The sequence below is a fragment of the Arvicola amphibius genome, chromosome X (assembly GCF_903992535.2).
Source record: "Arvicola amphibius chromosome X, mArvAmp1.2, whole genome shotgun sequence".
Classification (NCBI taxonomy): domain Eukaryota; kingdom Metazoa; phylum Chordata; class Mammalia; order Rodentia; family Cricetidae; genus Arvicola; species Arvicola amphibius.
In genome coordinates, this window is record NC_052065.1 from 98,053,296 (window position 1) to 98,080,353 (window position 27,058).

The window sequence follows — 27,058 nt, forward strand, 5'->3', positions numbered from 1 at the left end:
CACACAGAAACTGTATTATTTAAATCACTGCTTGGCCCATTAGCTATAGCTTCTCATTGGCTAACTCTTGCATATTAATTTAACCCATCTCCATTAATCTGTGTATTGCCATGTGACAGTGGCTTAGCACCAAAGTTTCAGCATGTATGACTCTGGCAGCAGGCATCTCTCTGACTCTACCCCTCTTTCTCCCAGCATTCAGCCAAGCTTTCCGTGCCTACCTAAGTTCTGCCTTGCTATAGTTCCAAAGCAGTTTCTTTATTCATTAATGGTAATAACAGCACACAGAGGGGGCTCCCCCATCACCTTCCCTTTTCTGTTTAAATAAAAAGGAAGGTTTTAACTTTAACATAGCAAAATTACATATAACAAAAGAGGTATCAAACAAGAATTAAAGTTACAATATTTCTATTTACTTTATTTTTTAGTATAACTAAGGAAATCTATAAATATAATTATCTATTTTTCAACTCCATCAAAGACTCCAGAAGGATATTATATTACCTAAGTAAACAGGAAGTGAATTGTAAGCAATTTCCAAAACTTTAGAATTGCCAGAGACATCTCACTGCCTGAATAGCCACCCAAACTTCTTTTGTATCATTGGGACAACCATCTCCAGCCTACAGGCCCATAGTATCCAGCAGACATTTTAGTCATTTTTTCTGTGTCCTTCAGAATGTCTGGCAGACTCTTATGTAGCATGAACCCAAAAGGACCATCTCATCCTTAGGCAAGTTCAGCAGTCATTTATCTGTGGGTCCTGCATGTCCAGTTTATCAAGCAATTCAGGCAAGAGCAGTTTCTTGCACAAATGGCTAACCAACTGCATAACGAGCCTCTTTGATGCCTATCTTCCTCTTGAAGTAGCTGTGCTGCAAGCAGCAGATGTGTCTCATTGTATGAAAAGTCGTATGTTATTAAAATATTTTAAATGCCATATTATGAAGGTCTCTGAAAGATTTTATGAATACCTATCTAACTGAAATATAACCCTATACATCTAGAAAATCTAACTAACATGACTATAAGATTGACTATTATAGATGAGTATTAACTTATATTTCTTAATTATACATTACATTTTTAAATGAGCTACACAAACATAATACCTTAATCAAGATCAGAAATGCATGTACATATAACAAAATTGACCTTAAATTTGTATCAATAAACCAAGATCCATATCAAAGCAAATTATTCATCTCTATGGCATATCCTCCTTTAAATGTAAATAAACATTTATAAACAATATTTGGAAATATTGGTGTAATTTCTCCAAACTGCTTCCTGCTGATTGTGGGTACTGTTAATCAGGTCTTTCCTGGTGTATCCCGTGTGCTAGGTTCATCTCAGTCATGAGGTGGGTGAAGTAATTTTTGGGGGATGTTCACTGTGACCTTTCAGGGGGTTGTGGTCTATCAAACCGTATTAGCCTGGAATGCATAAACAATATTAAGCAAGGAACATATGCTAAATGTTTTAGTAAGCATTTTATCCTAAGGAGTCTAAGTCTTGTATAGGAAATGGCTTGGCTAGATCATAAGAGGACAGTAACTATGACTATCTAATCCTCAACCCCATCAAAGGCCTGAGAAGGGAGATAATATTACTTTAGCAGGCAGGAAGTACAATCAAGCAGCTTCCAAAGCAAGCAATATATGACAGAGACAAAGCTGGGTGGCCGGGAAGCAACAAGTGGCTTTCTCCAACATTGCCTTGTGTTATGGAGCTCCTATAGCTCGGGTCCACAGGATAGTCCTCACCTCCAGCAGATCACAGTTTGGGGTGGATACTGAGATGGGTCAACACTTAGCCCTGGTTCTGGGCCTGGGTAGTTGCAGGGTTGATCAGCCCACCAGCTCTTCCATTTTCACCACTAAAGTAAGTTTGTTTTGTTTTTTGATGATGTCAAAATAAGTGATGCCTGTCAATCTTGTTGGGCTACTTTAGATATTAAGGCTGCACAACTTAAGGTGGGAAATATTTTTTCTATTGCTTTGAAAGAGATTATGAGGGACTAACTGCTGATAATACCTTGTGTAAATCATCAATGAAGTTTACAAACCTGGAATTTTCCTAATTTTCTAACAATTTTCTCTCTTTATTTATTATCAGTCTATTTAGACTTTCTATTTCTTATTGAATAAGCTTCAGAAGATTTTAGGATTTCTATAAAAATCACAGTTTTTATAATTTTACTTTTACTGAGAAAATAACTGGAGAACATAGTGTTCCCTCACCTCTCCCTAACAGCCTTCCATAGTAATGATTAATGATTAGTGGTAATTATTCCATTAACTTGTATTAGCATGTTATATGTGCGAAACTTAAGATAGTATGATACATTCATGCTTACTAGTCTGGTCTGTCCTAGAAATTGCTATAAAAGTCAAATTCACATCAAATTCTCAGTCATCACCCTGCTTCTGCCTCCAGTGGGATGGAATTATGCACATGGTCCTCCACTTCAGGCATTTTTCTCATCTTGGTTTTGCTCCTATTTGAAACAGGTTGGCCTGCTACCTTCTATGGAGTCCAGCGATATGGGATTCCCCCCTGTATTCTGTGAATATGTCTTATTACTGTTAGGTAATAAAGAAGCTGCTTCAGCCTATGGCAGGTCTACCTACAATCCAGTTTTGCTTCAAACTCTTAACAATCCTTTTGCTTCAGCCTTCCAAGACTTCTGCCTGTCCTCCTGAGCATTAGATTTTTTACCACGGGCCACCATGCCGAGGCTGCGTATGTCGCAAAGTCTCTTAGTTTTAAAATTCTGTGATGGGCTTATGTCTACCATGAAACTGTAATTTAGAATTAATAGTTTTACTATTAATCCCATAAAACTGCCCTAATTTTCTTTATTTGTCTCCCATCTTGAGCATCCAGTATCCACTGACGGTTTTACCCTTTGTAAAATGCCAAAGAGTTGGGAATATACGATATGTAGTCATTGCAGAGTATCTCTTTTCAATTAGGATTGTACATTTTAATTTTATTCATGCCTTTTCATGGCTTAATACCTGTTATTTACTTTTATTTTTGGTTTTTCATGACAAGGTGTCTCTGTGTAGCTTTGGAACTCATCCTGGCACTAGCTGTAGACCAGGCTGGCCTCAGATTTACAGAAATCTACCTGCCTCTGTCTCCCAAGTGCTGGGATTGAAAGGCAGGTGCCACCTAATCAGCCTTCACTATTTGTTCTTACATATTCCTTTGCTAGTCATTATATTTTTTATATAGACTTGTCCAGACAGAAGCAGGAGACAAAAGAAAACATCAGTGTCTCCAACTAAGGAAAATTCTTCAATAAGGTTTTCTTTTATTTACAAAGGCAGAGGACTCTGAGAGCATGTGTATTCATTGGATAAAATGTATACTAGATGGAAAATACAGTCTGCATACAAAGTATGTTATTAAGGAGAATGTAAAAATACCATTAACCAGTATATGCCAGTAAAAATACCATTAACTTTGAAAGATGTATTACTATTTATTTTATGTGTATAGGTGCTTTACTTGCATGTATGCTTGTAGCATGTTCATACATGGTGCCCACAGAGTTACAAAATTCCCTGGAATTGGAGTTACAAATCATGACTGAGGAATATAACTCAGTTGCTTAAAGAGCAGTCAGTGAGCTTAACCATTGATCCATTTCTTCAGATCACAATTAGCATTTAAAAATATGGCACTTTAGCTGGGTGGCAGTGCCACAGGTCTTTAATCCCAGCACTGCAGAGTTAGGCAGATCTCAGTGAGTTCAAGGCCATCCTCACCTACAAAGCGAGTTCCAGAACAGCCAGAACTGTTGCTCAGGGAAATCTTGCCTCTAAAAAATATCAAAATAAGGTGCTTTATTTAAACAAATGAATTTGAGTAAGTCTTTGGTACTTTTAGTTTCCTAGTAAGATACCTAAGCTGTAAACATGTAAGATACCTGAGCTGTAAATCACAATACATGGCAACATGACCTTAATTTTCTTTCATCCTTGATGTATATGAACAGAGGAATTCAGGATTTTTGTTTGTCTGATCATTTTTCGAGAAGGGGTTTCTCTGTGTGACAGCTCTAGCTGTCCTCAAACTCACAGAGATCCTCCTGCCTCTGTGTCCCAAGTGCTGGTATTAAAGGTGTACACCACCACCACCCAACTGATGAACACAGTTTTTTATCTCGAACCAAGTGTTCTATAGTAACCTAATACAATAGATTTGATTAATATTTAATAAATATGGCAGACTTTAATATTTTTATTAAGAAAGTTTGTCAACTTCTCATAATAAGCCCTGAGCAAGAAAGTCCCAATGCAGGTAGGATTCAAAAGAACTCACTCTATACTTAGCAGTGTCCCAGTAGGATCAATAAGTAGAAATAGAATCTAGTATTTTTGTTAGTTCTCTTTCTCTGCACACTACCGCCCAACATTCCATTTGCTGAAACTCCCCATTTTCTTTCTAACATGAAGAGGTTTTCTTGCTAATGTCAAGGGCTCCTCATGAACATTTCCTTGCACAAAGAGAACTGTACAAATGAACCACAGTGTTAATTGTCAGTTCCTTGAAAACCGTTGGTTTGTACAAAGAACAGTAGTTTCCCAAAAGCTGGAAATGTTCTGTAGACAATCTAGCCTGTACTTCCCTGCAGGATTGCTTTTGATTAAGTCCTCCCCTAGTGGCTCTAAACCATTACCCATCATGTTTTATAGAACTCTAGAGAAGGTGTTCGGGACAACTTTGCACTGCTAATGTTTAATGTTCCACAAACCATCGTCAGGAAGAAATTCTCTTATTTTTTTTTACCTACCACTTCAGTGTGCTGCCGTTACATTTTCTCAAAAGATGGCTCCCTGCTTGTAAAGTTCATTCCTATTCTGAAGAATGTTATCAAAAAGTAGGGCATGATGCTTGTGTTTTTAACTCCAGTCGTCAATTTTCAGCTATTATTTCCTTGATCTCTTAGCATTACTGGTTCCTAGGGCCACACATTCCAAACTAATATCCTTTCTTCATTTTTTTTGCCAGTACATAGAACTATCCAGTTTTTATTTTAGCTCTCAAAGGAAGGTTACTTTATTCTATTTATAGCTGGTATGTAAAGATTGTGCATGCTTGTGGATTATAATGTGATGTTCTGATACATGCACATAGTATGTCAGTTCATATCTGGGTACTTATCATTCATGTGTGATGAGAACACTCAATGACAGCTCTTGTAAAATCTTTCTAAAAGTCAGCATGAGATTTATTAACTGTAGTCTCCTTAGGAAATAGCGTGGAGCAAGAGGCACAGATATATGAATTTTTAAAAACATGATTTGAATGATTGCAAATAATATGAATTCCCTGAGATTTGGAAGGTGAGGCAAACAGAGAAAAATCAGAGATTTTTTTGAGCAGCTGAGTATAAATTAGATTCCTACAGTAGAAAACTATTCATCAGTTAAAAGGGAAATTTAATATATCAATCCAAACTAAATTACTCTTTTGTTACTGCTCCTAGGGTCATTTCAATTTTGCAGCATGATGTTAGAGAGAAATTGGTCAGTACAAGTTGTGACATTGGTCGGAATATTGTGTTTCAACTAAGGAGTTTCTAGATACTTATCCTATTCTTTAAGAGAAAATCACAATCACACCACCGTTATCTTTGTCTGCCATGCTAATTTATTTTTCCTTACAGTACTCTGTCCGAAAGGAACAAGAAATTGCTTTTGGCCTTTTTTTATTCTATTGTACGTGTGTTGGCCTTTTGACTGCATCAATGTCAGTGTAGCACATGTGTGCCCAGTGCTTGAAGAAGATAATAGAGATCATTAGATTCCCTGGAACTGGAGTTCCAGGGGGTTGTGAGCTGACATGTCGGTGCCTGGGAAACAAAGGCAGGTCTTCTGAAGAAGTAACCAGCGCTACTTCATGGCTAAACCATTCTTACAGCCCTCCATGAAGGAAGTTTTAAATAATACAAAACAGCTTTAAAAAAAAAACAAAAAAAAAAAAAAAAACAGAGCATCCTGCAGATGCCATAGAGAACTTATGTCCAAACTCAATTCTTTTTTTTTATTATTTTTTATTTTTTTTTGTTTTTTCGAGACAGGGTTTCCCTGTAGTTTCTAGAGCCTGTCCTTGAACTAGCTCTTGTAGACCAGGCTGGCCTCGAACTCAGAGATCCGCCTGCCTCTGCCTCCCGAGTGCTGGGATTAAAGGCGTGCGCCACCACCGCCCGGCTCCAAACTCAATTCTTAAAATCAGAATTTTTATGCTGCCCAGGTGAGGTGCAGGGCCTAGGCTCCTGAAACAGTATTGCAGCTAGCGAGGGGCAGGGTCAGCTCTCCCTCCCCTATGACTTCAGAGCCAGCTCTCCTTCCTCTATGACCTCATGGCCAGCTCACCCTCTGTCTTCGGGTGTTCCTGTGTGGGGAGGCCATCTCTTTTCAGCTCCCGCAGCCATATGGCAGGTGAGGTGTGGGGCCATGGTGTGAAAGCGCTTACGTTTCCAGGGCCTGCTGTCCGGTGCCCTGTCAGTTCTGCTGTGCTGCCCAGAGTATGTGCATGGCTCCCTTTCCCGAGTGTTGCAGCTGGTGAAGGGGTCATTTCCCTTGCCAGCTATAGGCAGTAGGGGTAAGGGGTTGGGCATCTTTCCCTCATTCCCACCACTACACTGCAGGCGGTACCACCTATGGCTCTCTCACCCTGTCAGGTCAGCCTCACCTACACCCCTGTCTACAGGGTCAGCTCTGCTTGGCGAGGTGGAGAGTCCGTTTACTTGAGTGCTGCAGCTGGTGAGTGGGTGGGTCAACGAGAGTTGGCCCCGAGGTCATAAGAGCAGAAAAGCCGCCCTGTCCCCCATAAGTTGCAACACTCAGGACAGTAGGTCTTTTACCTTGTCTGGGCAGCAAAATAGAGCCAATCCTGTTGTGGCAGGGTTGTCAGTAAATCAGCTCTGAAGTTTCCAGCTTCAGTGGGCTGTTCGCGTTACTCATCTGTCACGTGACAGCATGGGTGGGGGAGAGATGCCTTTCCCCACTCCACCTCACCCCGCCCATCAATGCCTGAAGCTAGTGGGAGATCTAGCCCTGAGGTTGTAAGAGCAAGTAAGCTGTCACTCCCCCCTCCCTTGGTCAGCTGCAGCACTGGGGAGGGTGGCCTCTGCAATGCATCTGGGCAACACAGCAGAGCTGACCCTGAAGGTGTAGGTGTGGGAGATCCAACCCTGAGGATATGAAAGCTAGAGACCTGCTCCTGCCCCTTGGTCATCGCTGCACCAGGTGAACTAGCCAGGGCATTGCAGGACTGTGCAGCCTGGTGGTGAGAACAAGGGAGAGCTGGCAGGCTGACCAACCCTGTAACTACCCAAGCCTAAAACCAGGGTTAGGAATTGGTCCATCTCAAAATTCACCTCATCTGTGTTCTGCTGGAGCACGTGAAGGGACCAGCCCTGCAGACCAAAGCTGCAGGATCTCCCCAACACAGGGCAACAGCAGGACAACCAAGAGGAGTCCCAGTGAGGGCCAGCATCAATAGTATAGCAGAAACCAGAGGCCTCAAACCAGACTCTTTGTAATGAAAACTTGCAAGTAAAGATATATAACAAAGGGATTTACTATGTGACTCACTGTATCATATTACGACTTCCATGACGAGACTGATTTTTCTTTCATTTTTTCTTCTATTTTTTCTCTTATATTTTATTTTATTTTATTTTATTTGGGGCAGTTGCAAGGGCAGATACAAAAAGCCAGGGAAATAAATGGGATGGGGATGCAAAATATGAAAGACACCAAGAATAAATAAAAAAAAGTAACTGAGCTACAGATATGAGTATTTAGTAAACACTAAATTGCAATACCTCAATTGGAACATTTGTGTTTGTTGATTGTATATATCCTCAGAATCAAACTAAAAACAGATCTTAAAACTAAACATGATGAACAATTTCTTTTTTAAGTAGAACAAAAATGAATTTGATGTAGAAAACTGAAGCAAGTAAAGGATTTGTATTTTTAAAAGTGGAAATCTAACTATGAAGAGAAGGGAAAGTTTAAATACACTTTCATTTCCATGTCAAATTAGTTTTAGATTGTCTTTAAGTCTTAACAGGGTTCTATTCATAGATTATTAATATTGACATAATCACTTATGTTTCTTATTACTACAGGAAATATTCTTAAAGAGATGGTTGAGCCATAAACACTGTTTTTGGCGAAACTAATGCGAAGAAAATGAATCTCTGTCCTTGGCTTAGACTAGAATTTTGGAAGCAACTCCCATCCTTGAAGGCAATCAAGGTGCTGGTAGAAGTCACTTGGCACGGACATACATTTTCAAGATGTAGGTATTTCAAGAAAGGGAATAGATTCTGAAGATAGGAGGGTAGGCTGGCATCTTTTAAGGAAAAGTGTGATTTCTATGATTTTGATTTGCTTTTATTAACAAGCATTAATTGGGCAAGGTAACGGGTTTCCCTGAACTTTCCTTCCATGTGAATACAAATGCTCTGATCACATCCACCTTCCTTTTATTTCTGTCTCTGCCCCTACCCATTCTCCTGTCCCTTCCTCCTTTCCCAGTCTCCAACTACCTGTTGTTTTCTACTTTTAAGTCAAGAAGATGTATCTTAAGATTAGAATTGAAAGAAAATGATTTGGGGAAGGTTTGATGTGTTGAGAGGGAGAAAAGAAAACATTTTAGATGCAGAGAAGAGGACTGAGTGAAGGGATGGAGGCAGGAATGTGGCATGTGACTCCACGGAGATGAGTGTGAAAGAATTGTGGTCAATGGTCATGCTGGGCATTAGTGGGAGTACAGGATGAATAGGTTGGGTGGAGACAATTGATAGAAGACCTGGAATTTCAGTTGATTAGTTTTGACTTGACCCTACAGGCATGGCCTTGTAGGAGAGTGAACTCACTGAAAGCAATTTCTTAAGAAGATTAGTCTAGCGTGGGTTCTTAGGAAGGATTTGTGTGTCTGTGTGTGGTAGGAGCTAGACGATGGAGGGTCACGGGAAGAGTTAACTCTGTGCATTTAAGCTTATCAGAAGCAAATCTTTCAATTCTTTCCCCAGTGATTGGTAAGGACCATAAAACCATACAGGTTTCTTGTTTCTTTTTTTCTGCCAACATTGTCCTAATTTATTTGAACTCCCTTCTTACCCTAATTGCACATGATCCTCCAGGAAAGCACATAAAGGGGGGGGGGGATTGAGACTGTGTGCACTGCCTTCCAAACCTCTGGTCCCCTCGTACTCACATGCCCTTGCTCGATGGTTAGGAAAGGTCTTTTACAACAGATTTGTGATTGATTTTCCTTGTCCCTGATGAGTTATTCAGCTTGAATTTGTTAGAAGCTCCTAAGTCTGGGTTTTGTGCCTTTCTTCAGGCCTCACCACAAGTATATACTAAGTTGCTTCCTAAGTTTTTTTAATGCCTTTTCACAGTGTGACTTCATTATGTGAAATTATAAAAAGTCCTAATGTCCCAGACAGATCTCTATTAAAATAGAAATACAAAACACATCAAAATGCCAAATAATGATGAGTTGGGGATTACTTACTTTATTGTTTCCCTTCAATTCAATTCAATTCAATTCAATTCAATTCAATTCAGGTCAGCTTAATAATTGTTTATTGAACATTGAACACCCTCACCGGGGATTTACAGATTCCACATGCACAAAGCCTTACCTATATACCACACACATTTTAGCACCATCCAAAATAAATAAGTCACATAACAATAATATTATATAGAAAATTAGGTGACAAAATGAAAGGGCACAGACCATTGCAAGAAAGGCTTGCAAGTTATTTAAAATGAAACACATGAAAAGTAAAATCTCAGACTTTTAATTGTGTGTGAATTATGTTAAATTATTTTAGATATGTCATCATCAAATCTCCCTAATCCAGTCTGATAGGCACAGAGAGAAACCAATGGCTAGTAATTTCATTGCTGTAGCATAATTTGTTCCAATCCATTATTTGTTCTTGTTTTTGAACTTTGCTTTTACAGCACTCTTTCTGAGTAGTTGATTCAGCCTTTACTGAAGTGGCTTTTAACCTTCCTAATGCTGTTCCTCATGTTGTGGTGACCTTCAATCATAAAATTATTTTTGATGCTACTTCATAACTGTAATTTTGCTGCTGTTATGAATTGTAACATAAAAGTCTGTGTTTTTGAATGGTCTGAGGTGATCACTATGAAAGGATCATTCCAACCCAAAAGGGGTTGCAACCCACAGGTTGAAAACCACCAATTCACTGTCTGTCGTTTTCCCCCTTGCAAGTACAGAGATCAATTTCTCACTAAAAATATTATGTTTTATACAGCAGCCTTATTTTGGTTGGAAGAGCAATGATAGAGAGAAGGTACCCACTCTATCTGCAGATTGATGAGGCCGAGCTGAGAGCTCCCATGGTGCTGCACTCACATCTGGCAGTAGATTTTGGATTTGTACCCCTAACTATGTGCCTGTTCTCACAGAAATATCTTGGGGAAGCTGATACTTTTGTGGGGCAGATTTGAGACTGCGAAGATAAATGGGAATAACTTACTAAACTTTGCCTTGGAGTCTTTCTAACAAGGAAGAGATGAGCTGGTTATTGAACAGGGTTACAATGCACTAGGCTGCCTAGCATTCATTCAGACAAACTCTATTCCATACACGTTGTGGACATTTCTTGGTTGAGAGAAATGCCCAAATGGGAAGAAGAAGATATAGGAAATGATGAGGACAATAATAAGAGAAGGGTGAAGAAGGAAGAGAAAAGGAGGAAGAAAGAAAGGGAATCGTAGAGGAAAAGAGGGAGGGAACTTGGATAGAGGGATTAGTGATATATCAAAGAGAAATGGGGGTTTAAGTTTCTTGATATTCCTAATATCAATGTTTGCTCAAAGGACAAGGGATATGGATGAAAAACAAAATTTGTTAGTTGAGACATGTCCGATTCTCTAAAACCTTTCCTTCCATTTCCATGGGAGGTATATAAAGTCAGAGGAAAGGAGATTGCTCCAACGCTGTTTGCTTTGTTTGTTATAAAGTTGGTGTGATTGGAGGAATTCAACACATCAAAATAATAATTCAAGTAGAATGGAGTTCAGATGTGCTGTCCTGAGCCTACAATCCCTGCTCTTTGAAATGCTGAGACAGGAGGATCACACATTCAAGATCTACTTGGGCAAGTAAGTTGAAGGTTAATCTGAGTAACTCAATGTTAGCTATTTTTTTTCCCAAAAGAATGACAATATCTTTTGGAAACCTTAAAAGTTTTTGTCTTTAATATTCCCACACAGGGACTAGTATGGACCTATGTTTATTTTTTTTTCCCAGTCCGGCTGGAGTTGGTGAGCTCCCATTAGCTCAGGTAGACTGATTATGTGGTTGTACCCATCATGGTCTCTGTGGAGTGGATGGTGGGTGGGATGAAAAGGTAAGTGGAGGTAATGTGAGGAGGGGAGGGAGTAGGAACTTGGATTGGTATGTATAATGAAAAAGTTTGTTTTATTTTTAATAAAATAAAAATAAAATAAAATGAATGATAAAAGAAAAGAAAAAAATCCCATACAGGGTTTAATTAATGATGCCGTGAATAGCTAAAGGGGGACTAAGGATCTGAGGGGTAAGAAATCTACACACAACAGGAATCATCCATCCATATTTCTTCATTCTCCTTCCTTCTCTTCTTTCTCATTTCTATCACTTCTTCATTGCCCTCTTTTGTTCTTTCTTCTACATCATTCTACCATTTACAAATGTTCCCAGTCATATATACTCTTAAAGCCAACAATTCCACAGCTCTAGCATGTTCTAGGGTTGGAATTCTTTTGCCCTATAGAAAATCAGGTAAGGGTATACACACACACACACACACACACACACACAGAGAGAGAGAGAGAGAGAGAGAGAGAGAGAGAGAGAGAGAGAGAGAGAGAGAGAGAGAGAGAGAGAGACAGAGACAGAGACAGAGACAGAGACAGAATGGCTGGTATATGTCCAGTGAACTCCTTAATGGAGAAAGTTAGTTAAGAAAGGAATGAAATCATCAGAGAACACGAGAGGTGAATGTTAGTGTGCTATACTACATTTTAAGGAGGTTGGTAACCGGCTAAAAGGTTTATTTTCATTAAAATTATGAATAGGGCATGAATTGTTTAAATCAGCATGCCACTTCTTTTCTCCCAGTATGCTTAGAGGCTGCAAGGTAATCTAGGGGATGCTGGTGGCTCTTGATCAGATAGCACATACATCAGACACTGCAGTTTCTATGGACCTAGGTTTGGAGTTAGACTTACTGCTCTATGCAAAGAAGTGTGACCCAGGCCTCTCTAAATTATCAGTTCCAGGCTATGATGTCAGCCGTTCTGACTGTGTGTGTTGTGCGTCTTTCTCAGGGTTTTAGTTAATTATCCCTTTTGCTGTCCTTGAGAGTCCCGAACTAAAATCATCAGTAAACTGACATGAAAATGAGTATAAGGAGTTAAGAATCTTTCTTTCTTTCCTTTTATTTTATTTTATTACTTTAAAAAAATACCAATCCAAATTCCCACTCCCTCCCCTCCTCCCACTTCCTCCACATACACTCCCACCCCACCCCTGCAATCCTTGCCCTCTCTTAGAGTTAAAAATCTTATTATTTATTTATTTAAACTTGTTTTCCAAGTTCCCACCCCCTCCCTCTCCCTCCATAGACTCTCCCACCCCACCCCTCCAATCCTAAGAAAGGGCCATGCACCCTGCCCTGTGTAAAGTCCCAGGCTCTCCCTACTACATCTAGGTTAAGCAAGGTCTACATCCATAGGGAATAGGATCCCAAGAATCCTTTAAGTGGTGTAAAACCAGAGCAGTAGTAATTCTATGTCCTTAGAGATGTGTGAATATCTTAGATGGGGTGCTCTCTGCCGCAACCCTAATCATTGATCAAAGGACTGCTGATAAAGATAATCGCAGGAAGGCAAAGCTCTGCACTTACCTAGGAGACAGGAACACTGGCCAGTGGGAAACTGTTTTCACTAAACAGTTCTGAACTGTGGGAATTAATTTCCAAACATGTAACAGAAAGGGATTTAGCTACAGCGAAAATTCTACAACGAAGGGCACTTTATTCTCAAAGCAATAACACCAAAAGCCTTGCCTTTTGGTTTAGCCTTTACCAGATCCCTTGGTTCTGATAAGTCACTTGTGAAAAGATGACTGAACAATTACTGTATATTGTTGCAGCTTGTAGCAAATATCTGGTATGGGATGAGACCCCCAAGCAGGAGAATTAACCATATTTAACATTTATTGCACAGTAATATTACTGTGCATGATAATGTAGTAAATCTTTATACCTTCCTCTTAGCAAGACTTGTATAATTTGGAAATCTGAAATATGCAGTGATTTGTTTTCCAAACATTAGCTATATATTATTAGTCTCGTCATCTTGGGTACCTGACTGCACACTAGAGTTGTTGGGTCATCTCAAGTCATTATTTGAAAGTCTCCAGTTCAATCCCTTAGAGTTGCACCAGTATGAGATGATACCTGGGACATTGTTCAAGGAACACACATGATATGCTGTTAACAGTGAAACATGTTCACTTTTGTGAAGGTAGTAAATCTAATACATTTTAAAGTCAGCATTAAAAATGTTCTCTTTCAGAGGTTGAAATCCTAGAAATGAGTTTTCTACAGCTCCATGTTCTTTCCCTTGTTTTTTTTTTATAGCTCTACTAGTGTTACCAGGATTCATACCGACCTCTGCTACCCCCAGGGACTCAAGAGGGCAACCTGGCTTTCCAGTTCTCTGCTTTCACAAGAGCTCTACACACAGCTGAATGCAATGCTTTTTATTACTTCCAAGATGGTTTTTGTCCAAAGGTTTAATGAGACAGATGGGAAACGTAACTTTTCAGAATAGCAGGGTAATGGGTGAGTTCCTACATAACTGTCTCAACAAGACTCCAAGTGAAAGAAGAAGAAATTTCATCTAATTCTAGAAGGAAGAAGTTCTGCATCATTTGGTTAAGGTTTATCAACTGTAATGCTTTGTTTATTTGTTAAAATACCATTTGATAAAGGAGCTTTTGGTCATGTTTGTGAGTTTCTGTTTTGATATCATAAGCATTCCAAATAATCCAAATGAATGAATTCATCTCAGATCTCAGGAAAAATTATCCTTCGTTCATCATGAGAACTCTGTAACAAAAATTATAAAACATTCACAAAGCTGCTGCTGTGTGGATTACTCTGCTGGCTATAAGGAAGATCTGTCCTGAATACTCAGTAGAATAATCTTGAGCTAGATCTTCTGTTAATGGTAACTTTCTTTAAAAAGTTGAAAGACCTAAAAAAGTATAGCATTTTGATTGTTCATCATCACTGACAAAGCAATTGATTCAGTCCTTGCTTTCTATGTGTTCTAGCTCCATTAGAAGCTGTGTTCTACCAAACTGTGGGTTACTGACATGAAAATGTCAATCCAATTTAAGGTTAATATTTCGGGAAAGTCACCTTTCCCTTCTCTTCCAGCACTTTGTTACTCTTGTCTGACAATTTTGTAGATTGCAATTAATGGGCTAAAAAATTAAAAATTGGTTTTAACTGCACGACTTTATAAATTTTGGTTGTTTTGCACAATTTCATAAATTGCACTACTCTCCATAAATGTAAAGGCAGGCAATGGGTCTATCCATCTAAAATGTTTCCTCATGTCCCCTTAACTTGGTTGTTGTTTTCCCATCTGTAGACCCAGGCTACTGACATTTGGTTTTGCCTTCTTACCAATATGATGTAAATCAATCATTCTGCATGTAGTATTTTGTGTTGAACAGTTTAATTTAGGTTGTTTTTCTAAATGAACACTACTGTAATTGCTTTGTTGTGTATATGGCCTATTCTAGGTTTTGTAAGATTTTGAGCGGCACTGCTGATCTCTGCTCTCAGGGGCATCACCCGGTTGTGACAGTCTGAAATGTAGCCTAATGGCTGAGATAGAATTCAGTGGTAGAACACTTGCCTAGAAGTCAAAAAACAAACAAACAAAGAACAACAACAAAACCCTCTGTGTGTGTACTCATGTATGTGTGTGGACTTGCATGTACTGCAGAGGTGAGAGGACAAGTTAAGAGGGGTTGTTCTTCCCTTTCACTGAGTAAGAATAATTGAATTCAGAACATAAAACTTGATGGCAAATTCCTCTACTTGCTGGGCTATCTTACAGGCTTCAGTAGCCACATTTTAAAGGTTATTCTTATCCTGAGTGCTTTGAAGTTGGCCAGGTAGTTCAGTCTAAGGCATATTCAATAAATGATCATTGTTTGCACATAAACTCATGATCTCACTGAAAGTTTCTATGGACATAAAGAGCAATTTGCATATTGCTTATTTAGTGCTAGACAATTTAAGAAATGGACTTTTAGGATTGGAATAATCACGGATACTGCCTTAGGGGCTAGGTCTTAAATTAAAATTCAGAAGATGAGAAAGTTTTGAGCAAGAGTAACACTTTCAATAAAGACAGGCTGGGCAGACCAGAACATGTTGTCAAAATACAGAAAATAGTGGATTCTGAGGGGTAAAAGGATCAAGATCGGATAGCCAGAGTAGTATCAGCAAGTACAATAGTTACAAATACAGCTGATTAAATCAGAAGAAAAGCAACTGCAACAGAAATCACACAAAAAAGGATGCAGAGTTTTAAATTTAGGTCATTCACCACTCTTAAACTAGTCAATTCTTTGGTAGGTATGATTTGCCTTAAGGCCCCAATTTAAGTTGTGTAGATTATATATTTTCTAGTAGAAATAGAAAATTTAGGAAAAACATTATCACAAAAACAGAATCTTCTTTCCTTTCAAAATTATTTTTTCTGTTAAAATGTTTCTCCATAGAACTACAAACACAGTCCTCATAAATTCAAGCGCCAGCAGTGACCCCTGCTCCTGGGCATTAATCCAAGTTCTCTGGTACATAGATCATAAAATTTAGACTGAGCCCTTTGAGCTCACTGGAGAAAATGGTATTCCTCAACAGAGAAGGGAAACTTATTTCTTAAGTTGGTACTCATTTTTCTTTAGCTCCAAGTCATTAAAATACTGTGAAATTAGTTTGTAGGTCATCATATTGAGTTTTTAATACATCTATTGTTAAAGATGTTTTTTCCTCTAGTAAGGGTGGATGTTCCAAGAGAATATTTCAAATCTAATAATTGGATTTTGAATTGCCTTATTCCAGGAATGTATTTTCTAAGTTTGTCAGAGTTCAATTAAATGAAAGCTCTTAAATAGTTCAGTTTAAGTTCTACCCTGTTGGAACTGATAAATTCAAATTTTCCTGCATATTTTTAAATAAAAATTCTACTTTTGACACATCTGTTCCATGCTATAAATGAGCAAGGAAGGTAGCAGAAAACAACTTTCATGTGTATATTAAGTACCTTTAAATTATATGTGATTTAAGTTAATTTGGTAGTTATAATGCCTTTTATTTTTATGCTGTTGGCTTATTCTAGATGGCATTGGTAGATAAGTATATTCTGCATAATGATAGGAATTTTCTTCAATACTAGAGGTAAAAATATACAAACTGCTCATACATATAAGAATGGCAATACATCCTTAAAATAATCTTTCTAAGTAACTCAGTTTTTCTTTTCAAAACTGTTTTCATTTTAGTTGGCATATCATAAATGTATTTATATATAGGCTAAAGAATCACATTTCAATACAGGTACTCAATGTAATTGATGCATCTGTCATCTAAAACACTTATTATTTCTTTATATGTGGAACATTTAAAATCCTTTCTCAAAGTTATTTTAAAATGTATAATGAAATCTTGTAAACTATACTTATCCTACTGTGCTACAGAACATCAGAAGTCATTTCTCCTATCCAACTGCATTCCTGTAAGTCTTAATCATCCTTGCTTTAAGCCTTCCCCCACATGCTATTTCTAGGCTCTGGTAACACTGCTGTTTCAGTCTCATCTTTTTGAGATTAACTTTTTACCTCCATATAAAAGTGAGGCAAAAAACACTTATCTAAAGTAATTTTTAAAAATTAATTTATTGTATTGAAGATCAATAAATGATAAATTACCAGTTTCTGGTCAGGCCTTGCTAAATGTATATAAATACTAATTTATGTGGCCACAGATTTCTCCTTCATTGTGACCTTTATATTGTCAATAACAAATATAATACTGAATATATCACAGCTCTTAGGAAATGAATGGTGAGCAAGCACATCGTAATCACTGTAATCATTTTTGAATTTATGTTAATTGAACTCATAGTGCTGACAATAAAGCACATTAAGTACATTTACAAAAATTAGCTCTTAAGAACTTATGAGCTCTAAGGCTAGAAATGTGGCCCAGAGGATAAGAGCAGCATATACTGCTCTTGTAGAGGACCCAACTTTCATCCCCAGTACCGACACTGGGCTCAAAACAGGATTCATAGACAATTGTCTTTGGCCTCCATAGACAATTATATTCACATGCACATACCTAACCACAGACACTAGCATAGACACTGAATTAAAGATAAAGGTAAAGTCTTCAGAAAGAGAATTTATGAGCTCTGTTAAAGCATAGTATACATACTTTTAAATAAAATGGACATAGTCAACATCAGTCCTGTCTGGTCTAGAAAGCAATTATTTTTTTAGTAATTATTAATTCAGGACTAAATTACTATTTTGAAACTTTCTAAGAGATTATTTTTATAATTATAATTTTTATGTTCTGACAATGGCTAATATTAAGAAGCCTTGATTTTCAAAGAAAGTTTTCATATGTAAATATTACATTTTCTGTACTCTAAGCTTCATTGCTCTGCTAATTTTATATAAGAGGAAATAAACTTGCTACAGCTGCTTAAAAATAGCTTCAGTCTATCAGGAATCTGGCATGTAACTGACTTTGAAGGCTTCTGGAAATTTATGTTGAAATGATTACATTAGGGAACAAAAGGTGGAAAAAAATTCAACTCACTTGTTAAACTTTACTCACAACAGATTAATTTATTCAATTTGTTGCCAAACTCCTTCTTAAAGTACTGAGAAAGTTTTTTTTTTACAATGGCAAATGGTAAAGTAAGTTTGCTCATTTAGTCAAATAATGAAAAATCAGAGGCCAATTGAGTGTGTTAGTGTCATGGTAAAAATAAAACGGTGCCATTCCCATGTGGCAGCTGTGGGCAGGAGGCTATGAGAAAACAGCAGGCCATGAAGGCAGCTGGTTTCAGGCAGGGAGCCACATGGTGGGTGAGAGATCTCAGTGGGCAGCCAATCCCACGAGGAGCCACAGCCATGGCAGGTGAGAGACAGAGACATATTAGGCATGCCATGCAGAGATAGTGGGTGTTTATTTAGTGGGTTATGGAGGGGAAAGGGAAGGAGAAGGAAGAAGAGCAGAGAGAGAGGCAGAGAAAGAGAGAGAGAAAGAAGAAAATATAGAGAGGAGGTGAAGGGGAGAATTGGGGAGAAGAGAAAGAGGCAGAAGCTACCTCTTCTGGAGAAAGATGGAAAGGAAAGAACTCAGGCTGGAAGCAGAAGGAAGATCTGCTTGCCTCACGGAAGGTGGGGGTGGGCAGACTTTGTCTCTTAAAGGGACAGGACAGACCATTACATTCTTATCTCTTTTTTATAATAAAAAGCCAGGAGGTTAGGCACATCAGGTTAAAGGAATTAGGATGGTGGATTCTCAAGACTGCTTCCTACTTATTTGAGGGTGTCATCTTGGGGAGGGAACCTGAGAAAGCTGGGTGCTGGTCACATCCTGGCATAGCTGGTCCCTCTGCTCCTGTCTGATGTTTGTGGCATGGAAATATCTGGTGTCTCTTATACCTGTTTAAGGTATTGGCAGAACAGAGGACAAAGTTAAGTTTAGGAAAAAAATTTTTAGGACCAGGGAATTGAGAGGGGGTGTATCTGACCTGTTTAAGGTGTATCCTTCAATTTGGCTCCCTAGAACTCATAAGAAATTTTGGGGTTTGTGAAAACATGAGTTTTAGACATATTCATTATATAAACTGTAATATATTTATAACAGAATGACTGTGACAGATGTTTTTGCACAGTGAAAAATATTTTTAAGACTATGGAAGGCAGTGTGAGAAATTTGATTAACTTGTATTTGTCCTTACACCTTTATAACTTACAGGTACACACCTTAATAGCTTGTATTTATGTTTTACTGAAATTTGTTCAGTCAGGTTTTCCTTTTAAACTGACAAAACCTCTTAGCTGTCAAACTGCATCAGAGATCTTTGAGAAGGATAAAATTTTACTTGAGTTATTGATTAAAAAAATAGAGAACTTGGTTGGCACCCAGAGCTACTCCTCAGGGTCCTCTATGGTTGCTGAGGGTTGTATTTGCCTTTTACTGTTTAGCACAGGGCCTGCCAGGCTCCAGAAGATTTTGTGAGCTAAGAAATCTGTAGAAAGTCATTTACCTTGATGTGAGTAGCTAGGCTGTGGATTCCAGTGATTCTGTTCACTGTCTGCTGATCTTCGGTTTAGATAAAAGGCAATTTTGCCCAGTGGCAGTGCTTGTCAGTTGAAATGAATTGCAGATGGACGTTGTTTTGTGCCCATTTGCCTTCTGTCTTCTTTGGTGGAAGTAGAGTGCTGCTGCTAAGAGCCAACCTGTCTCTTTGTTATTAAAAAATCTTTTAAAATTAAGCATTTAAATGCCATATTTTTTAGATCTTTGAGCAGCTAAGGGCTGTTTACCAGGTATAGATGAGTTATAACTACAGTATAGAATCTGCCTGGAGAGATGAGTCTGAGATTAACTGTACTGGCTGTCAGTTTAAGAGGTAAAACAGGGTTAGATTAAGAGACTTAAAAGTACATATCAATTTAAAACATGAGACTTAATGCCTTGTAGCCTGGAATGACATACAATGAATAGACAACATTTAACAGTAAACAAAGATGCATTTAAGTTACATGTATGCACACACACAGCGAACAGGAATTGGGTGAAGTGAATGCTTTGGTGGGTCCTACCAAAGGCATGTCACTGCACAAAACACACATGCAATAGAATGAGCACCAGGGAACCAGGCAGGGAATACCTCAGTAGAGATGGCAGGACGTGGTCACCTAACCTCAGTCAAAATGGCAGCAGTCATGTACTGTATGGAGAAGCCAATTTTTGAGCCAAAGGAGTTTTAAACATAATAACAAGAAAGACACAGAGGTGTGATCCACTGTGTTGCCAAGCTGCCACACCACAAGCTGCAGTGAGAAGCAAAGGCTGGGACTGAAAACAGCTGCCTCACAGATCTGACTAATCTTGTTGGTTTCCATGGGAACAGTGGTAGCAGTGGCAGGGATAGTTTGAGGAAAAGTGGAGCCAGTAGGACCCTGGCAGAGCATTCACAGGTGGGTAGCTGATAGTTTGAGGGTTTACACCATAGCTGAAAACGTGAAAACTGGCAAAAACTGCGAACAAACACCACAGGGCCTATAGGAGGATAAATGAAACAGCAACACAGCAAAGCCTATAGGAAAACATATTTTCTCTACAGGCAGGGTTTGTATGAAGCATGACTGGCTTTAGGTCTGGATGACTCTGAAGCCAGAGGCTAGAGGCCACTCTGAGTGGTCTCTCACAACATGGACCACTTACGAGTAGCCCCAAAGAAAGAAAAGATAAAGAAAGAAGAAAGAAAACCTCAAGGGACCATGGGCCCCAGCACAAATGCACAGCACAGCATATGCAGTGCTAGTGTGGGGGGACAAACTCTGATGTGGGAAGGTCTTCTGTTTGAGTTGATTTCATTGGCTAATAAAGAAACTGCCTGGCCCCATTTGATTGGCCAGCCCTTAGGTGGGCAGAGTAGACAGAACAGAATGCTGGGAAGGGAAGTTAAAAAATCGCCATGCCTCTGCTCTCTGAGCAGACTGCCATGTCTCTCCTCAGGGAGACAGATGCAATGAAGCCAGCCACCAAGTCACACGTGCTGAATCTTTTCCGGTAAGACACCATCCGTGGTGTTACACAGATTATTAGATATGGATTAGTCAAGATGTGAGTAAGAGGCTGAAACTAATGGCCAGGCAGTGTTTAAAAGAATACAGTTTGTGTGTTATTTCACGTGTAAAGCTAACCATGCGGGAGCCGGGCGGGATGAAAAGCAGGCCTGCCTGCAGCTCCTCACCACAAAACTCAGTTAGTCCAGTCACATTTTTAGCTATGGGAAGCAACCAGAGATGAATGTCAGTGAAGGGCTCAACCTTAGCTGTGAAAGCTGTGGTTGACTGACTGGAAAGGGAAAACTCAACACTGAATCTGCTGGTGTGCATAGAAGTTGACATTCTGGCATATAGAACACAGAGCTGTTGCAAAGAAACCTGGTTCTGGAGCCTAGGGTTCCATGTGTCCTCAGCCAGCTCACCCACAGACCAGAGGTGGTGCGGGATAATTGTCTGTTTCTGTCAATCATGTTTTAAATTCTGATTGGCCAGGCAGGAAGTATAGGCGGGTCAACCAGACAGGAAGTAGAGGCAGGGCGATGAGAACAGAATTATAGGAAGGAGGAAGCCCATTCCTCCAAGTCCTGCCTAGATCACCAAAAAGGCAGGATGTGACCTACCCTACCAAAAAGGGTACTGAGCCATGTGGCTAACATATACTAGAATAATGGGTTAATATAAGTTACAAGACTTAATAAGCCTGAACTAAGGGGCAAACAGTTTATATCTAATGTAGACTTCTCTGTGATTTTGGGGGGCTAAATGGCTATGGGATTTGGGCAGGAAAGAAACACCAACAAGCAGGCCCTGCATGTTACAGAATGGCACCCACAAGGATAACTTCATCCACAGAAAGCCTGAGAAAGCTTGGAAAAGAATAGAGTAAAGCATGGCTTCTTGGTAGCAGCAATTTTTCAGATCTGCTCTGCTTGCTAGAGGCAAGCAAGCACTCTCATCTAAGAGAGGCTTCCTGACTCAAGCTTTAGCTGTAAAACCTTGCAGCTCTTCTAAGAGGTACTGCCAAGAAACACTTAAATGGTGTTGATGAAAAGCTGACTACATGCTTTTTGGTTTTCAGCTGTAGCAGGATAAAAGCTCTGCCATTTAAAAATGCTGGCTTTCTGGGCCGTCCTGCCAGGGCAAACTCTGACTCTTTCAGGCAGGTGGTCCGACTATGGAGCATTTGAATGTAGTTTGTGAAAATACTGTTGCAGCTTGCTTGCTGGCTGGGACCTTGAAACACCATAGAGTTGTGGCAATAAATGTGGCTACAGACGGTACCTCTGCCATGAGGCTGGAATAGCAGAAAGCTAAGGATGGGCTAGATCCAGCTGCCAAAGCCATGGCTTTAATCCTACCCATAGGATTGCTTGGTAAATTAATGACTCATATGGTCAGAAAAAGAGAGATATATAGTAAAGAGAGATTCAAAGACAAAGAAAACCCCTAAATGGTTTATAGTGTGTTAAAAATATATGCAGGCTTGAAAAAAAAGGTTAAAGTCCTTAAAATAAAAAAGAAAGAAAGAGAGTAGTTGGGTATGGTAGTACACACCTTTAATCCCAACACAGAGGTAGACTGACCTCTGTGAGTTCAAGGTGTGGTGGCACACACCTTTAATCCCAGCACTGAGGAGGCAGAAAGAAACAGGTGGATCTCTGTGAGTTCAAGGACATCCTGGTCTACAGTGGGAGTTCCAGGACAAAGATATATAGAGAACCTGTCTCAAAAAGCCAAAAGTTAAAAGTGAAAATAAGAGGTTAAAATAAAGCCACATAAAGATGAAAAGTACACAGAGAATCTTGATACTTTATGTTATTTTGCTCTCTTTGAATTGTTTGAATGTTGAAGAAGGAGAAAGAGCTGCTAAAAGATATTTGCTTATAAATGCTGCAGAATTAATCCAAGATAGGTATTTTGAAAATACCTTGATTTCAAAATTGAAGTCAACAGATATGTTACTTTGGAGAAGAGATTTTGCTTTGTTTCCACAGGAAATGAGTGGCTGTGGATTCATTATGAGTTAAGAAAAATCAGGTTTGATCAAGGAAGACCACCTGAGAAATCTCTGTTAGGAATAGATGTCCCAGATGTCTGCGTTCTACATCCAGAACAGATTCAAGACTGCTGCCTGAGATGATCAAGCCTCACAGGATACTCCTTTCAGGACTTGATCATAACTCTAAATTTTCTTTAGATCCCCATAAGTTTATCAGTGCCCCCAACCAGCTGGAAGTAGCCTGGAATACTATACCTACATTCCCCAAAAATGGACTATGGATATTTTCCATTGTTTTTAAAAAAGAGGGGGAAGTGGTGTGGGATAATTGTCTGTATTCTGTCGATCCAGTTTTAAATAAACAACAATCAGCCATGCAAGAAGTATAAGCAGGTCAACCAGACAGGAAGTAGAGGTGGGGCAATGAAAACAGGAGTATTCTAGGAGGAAGGAAACCCATTCCTCCCAGTCCTGCCCATACCACCAAAGAAGCAAGATGTGACCTAACCCACCGAAAAGGGTATTGAGCCATGTGGCTAACATATACTAGAATAATGGTTTAATATAAGTTACAAGACTTAATAAGAAGCCTGAGCTAATGGGCCAATCAGTTTATATCTAATCTAGACTTCTGTGTGATTCTTTGGGGCTAAATGGCTGTGGGAACTGGGAAGGAAAGAAACACCAACAAGCAGGCCCTCCATGTTATACAGGGGGAAGATGGAGAGAGCCTGGCCATGTTACAAACATCAAATGTTACAGCAAAAATAAAATGATGCCATTCCCTGAGTGGCAGCAGTGGACAGTGGGCCATAAGACCATGGCAGGCCACAAAGGCAGCCAGTCCCAGGCAGGGAGCCTCATGGTTGACGAGAGACCTTGGCTGGTAGCTAGTCCCATGAGGAGCCACAGCTGCAGCAGGTGAAAGACAGAGACATATGCCATGCAGAAAAAGTGTGTATTTATTTAGTGGGTTATAGAGGGGAAAGAGAAGGAGAAGAAGGAAGAAGAGCAGAGAGAGAGGTAGAGAGAGAGAGAGAAAGAGAAACAGAGAGAGGGGGTGAATGGGAGAAGTGGGGAGAAGGGAGAAAGGCAGAAACTTCCTCTTCAGGAGAGAGAAGAAAAGGAAGGAACTCAGGCTGGAAGCAGAAGAAAGATCTGCTTGCCTCAGGAGGGGGAGTGGGCAGACCTTGTCTCTTAAAGGGTCCATTATAATGAGAACCTTTGAGGCTTGAGTTACAGATGGTTGTGGGCCATCATATTGGTGCTGGGAATCAGAACCAGATCCTCTGCAAAGTTACAGAATACAAGATCAATGTCCAAAAAATGGTTGTATTTATATACACAAACAATGATAAAATCATTTAAGCAAGGAAGTTTGAGATATGTACGCTGAAAATGACAAAATAATTTCAATGCAATTAGACAGCATCTAAATACATGAGACATAGCTCAATGTTACTTTTTTTTAAAAGTTTACTGTAGGAAGTCTTGCAGCCAGTGGTTACCTGCCCAGTGGGGCATGGCCTCTTATATTATATAAGCTGGTGTAGAGCATGCATCTTCTCTCTTTTTCTGGCTGTGGGATTTGGTTTCTGATCTACGTTCAAGCAGAGGATTCTGATTTGCTAGTTTATCCCTAAATAAATAACCATGTATTTCTCAATTTTGAGCTAGCGTGGAATTTCTTTTAAGTGTCCTTCTTCATTTGGTACCCAACATGGGGCTCAAACCCACGACACTGAGATTAAGAGTCTAATGCTCTACCGACTGAGCTAGCCCATCCTTCTTCAAAAGTCAAATTGTTTAAATGGCAATAAGAAGCAGTTGTTAGAAAGGAAATTAGGTCAGGCATAAGGGCCTGTGTATAATGTTCCACTTTTGGCACTCAGCCTGAAAAAGGCAAATTTGAGGGGAAATTGACCCTCCATCGCATATTTGATAGATTCAAATCAATAATACCTAGGTATACTTGTGTAATACATTATGTAACTTTATTCCAAATGTTATAACTATTCCAGTGTTTTCCATAAGACACTTCCCTCCCACCATCATCCTTGAGACCAATACAAACAACATGAAACAATCTCAGTTCAATCTTCACTAGTCAGATTGGCCACATTTGTCCTCAGAGTGTGGAATTTTGCTTTCTCAAGTTCTCATGTTTCTTCTTTTTTCAAATTACTTATTTATATTTTAATTTTTATGTTTGGGTACTTTTCTACATCTATGTCTATACATGCCTTTTACCTGATGTCATAAATCATCAGATCATTGGAATTGGAATCACAGATGGCTTTGAGTCACCGTGATTGTTCTGAGAATTAAACCTGGATCTCCTGGAAGAGCAACTACTGCTATTAACCATGATCCATCTCTCCATCACAACTTTTCTTTTTCTTAAGGAAAGGTCTTGCTGTGTAGTCCAGGCTACTGGCATTGAATAAGACATGTATACTTTCTATTCTCAGCCTCAGGCAACATCTCAGAAGAGGAAGAATGGAGAATTTGGAAGATAGAAGATATAGGACTGTGAACTGCTTCTCCAACATCATGTCTGCGTGCACACTGCCATGCTCCCTGCCATGATAATAATGGGCTACACTTCTGAACCTGCATTAAACTTAAACCCTATTAAATGTTTTTATTGATAAGAGTTACTGTGGTTGGGGTGTATCTTCACAATAGAAACCCCAACAAGAACAGAAGTTGATACCAGGGACTGGGGTATTGTTGTAGTATGCCAGACCATATTTTTGTTTGGAGAAATATGGACTTTTTTGGAGTTTGGGTTAGGAAAGCAGAGGAATCCTTTAAGCATTGCTTAATTGGCCATCTAGTAGGAACATGAAAGATAGTGAAGCTAAGAGTTATATGTCCTATGGGGAGCTGACACAAGAGGTTTCAGAGAAGAATTTTAGTACCTTGACTGGAGATCATTTTTGTGATATTTTAGTGAAGAAAGTGGCTGCTTTTTGCCCTTGTCTGAAAAGTCTAACTGAGGCTAAAATGAAGAGTTTTGGAATAATTCTATTGTCAGTGGAAATATCAATACAGCCTAGTATAGACTCTGTCATTGGGTCATTATTGGTAACTCTAATGAATATTTATAATGAAAAGGATTAAACATAGTAAATTACAAAATGTATTTGAATTTCGAGGAGAAAAGAAGCACCAGAAAATAAAACGACACTAAATCCAGTATTCAAAGAAATAAATAGATTAAGAGATTGAGTCAAGGGAGTGGTGACCGCAGGGCAAGATCCTACCCAATCTAATTTCAAACTTGTGAAAGGAAACTAAAGAGAAGACTAGAGCCAGATGTGGTGGTGCACACCTTTAATTCCAGCACTAAGAAGGCAGAGGCTAGAAGATGTTTGAGTTTTAGGCCAGTCTGGTCTAAATAGCATGCTTCAGGACAGCCAAGCTTAAGCAGTGGAAAACAGAAAGCTGGTGAAGATAGGATTGAATGAGGGGCCATGTTCCAGTCCCAGCAAACAGAAGAACTTGCCAGCTTTGGTCATGTGGCTCTGGCTTTAGAGTTCAGAAGAAACAGGTTATGGAATTTGCCTGTGTACCCAAGGAAAGCTGCTGAAGCCACGATGTGTCAAGGATGGCCCTGAATGAAGGCCCAGAGAGGCCATTTCCTTCTTTCCCTGTGTGCATTCTTTCCCTGACTTCTTTTGATGATGAACTGTGATATGGAAGCTTAAGCTGAATAAATTCTTTCTTCCTCATCTTACTTTGGTGTTGGTGTTTAATCACAGTGATAGTAACCTACACTAAGACAAACTGACAAAAGAAGTCTAATATTTAATAGGATATTATTCATAAGAGGAATAAAGTATTGATTAATCTGCTAAACCACTGATATGAGTTCAACATATTATGTTAAGTGAAAAGAAGTAAGTCATATTAACTGTAAGTATCCATACTATGACACAATATAACTGATATCATCTTGCTGGTTTCTTTACTATGGATAACACACACACACACACAAACCAGTATTATGTACTACTCAAGGGTCTTGGAAGTGTTTGTGGCAATGTAGTAAGTGAGAAAGCTAAAGGATGAATGAAAATG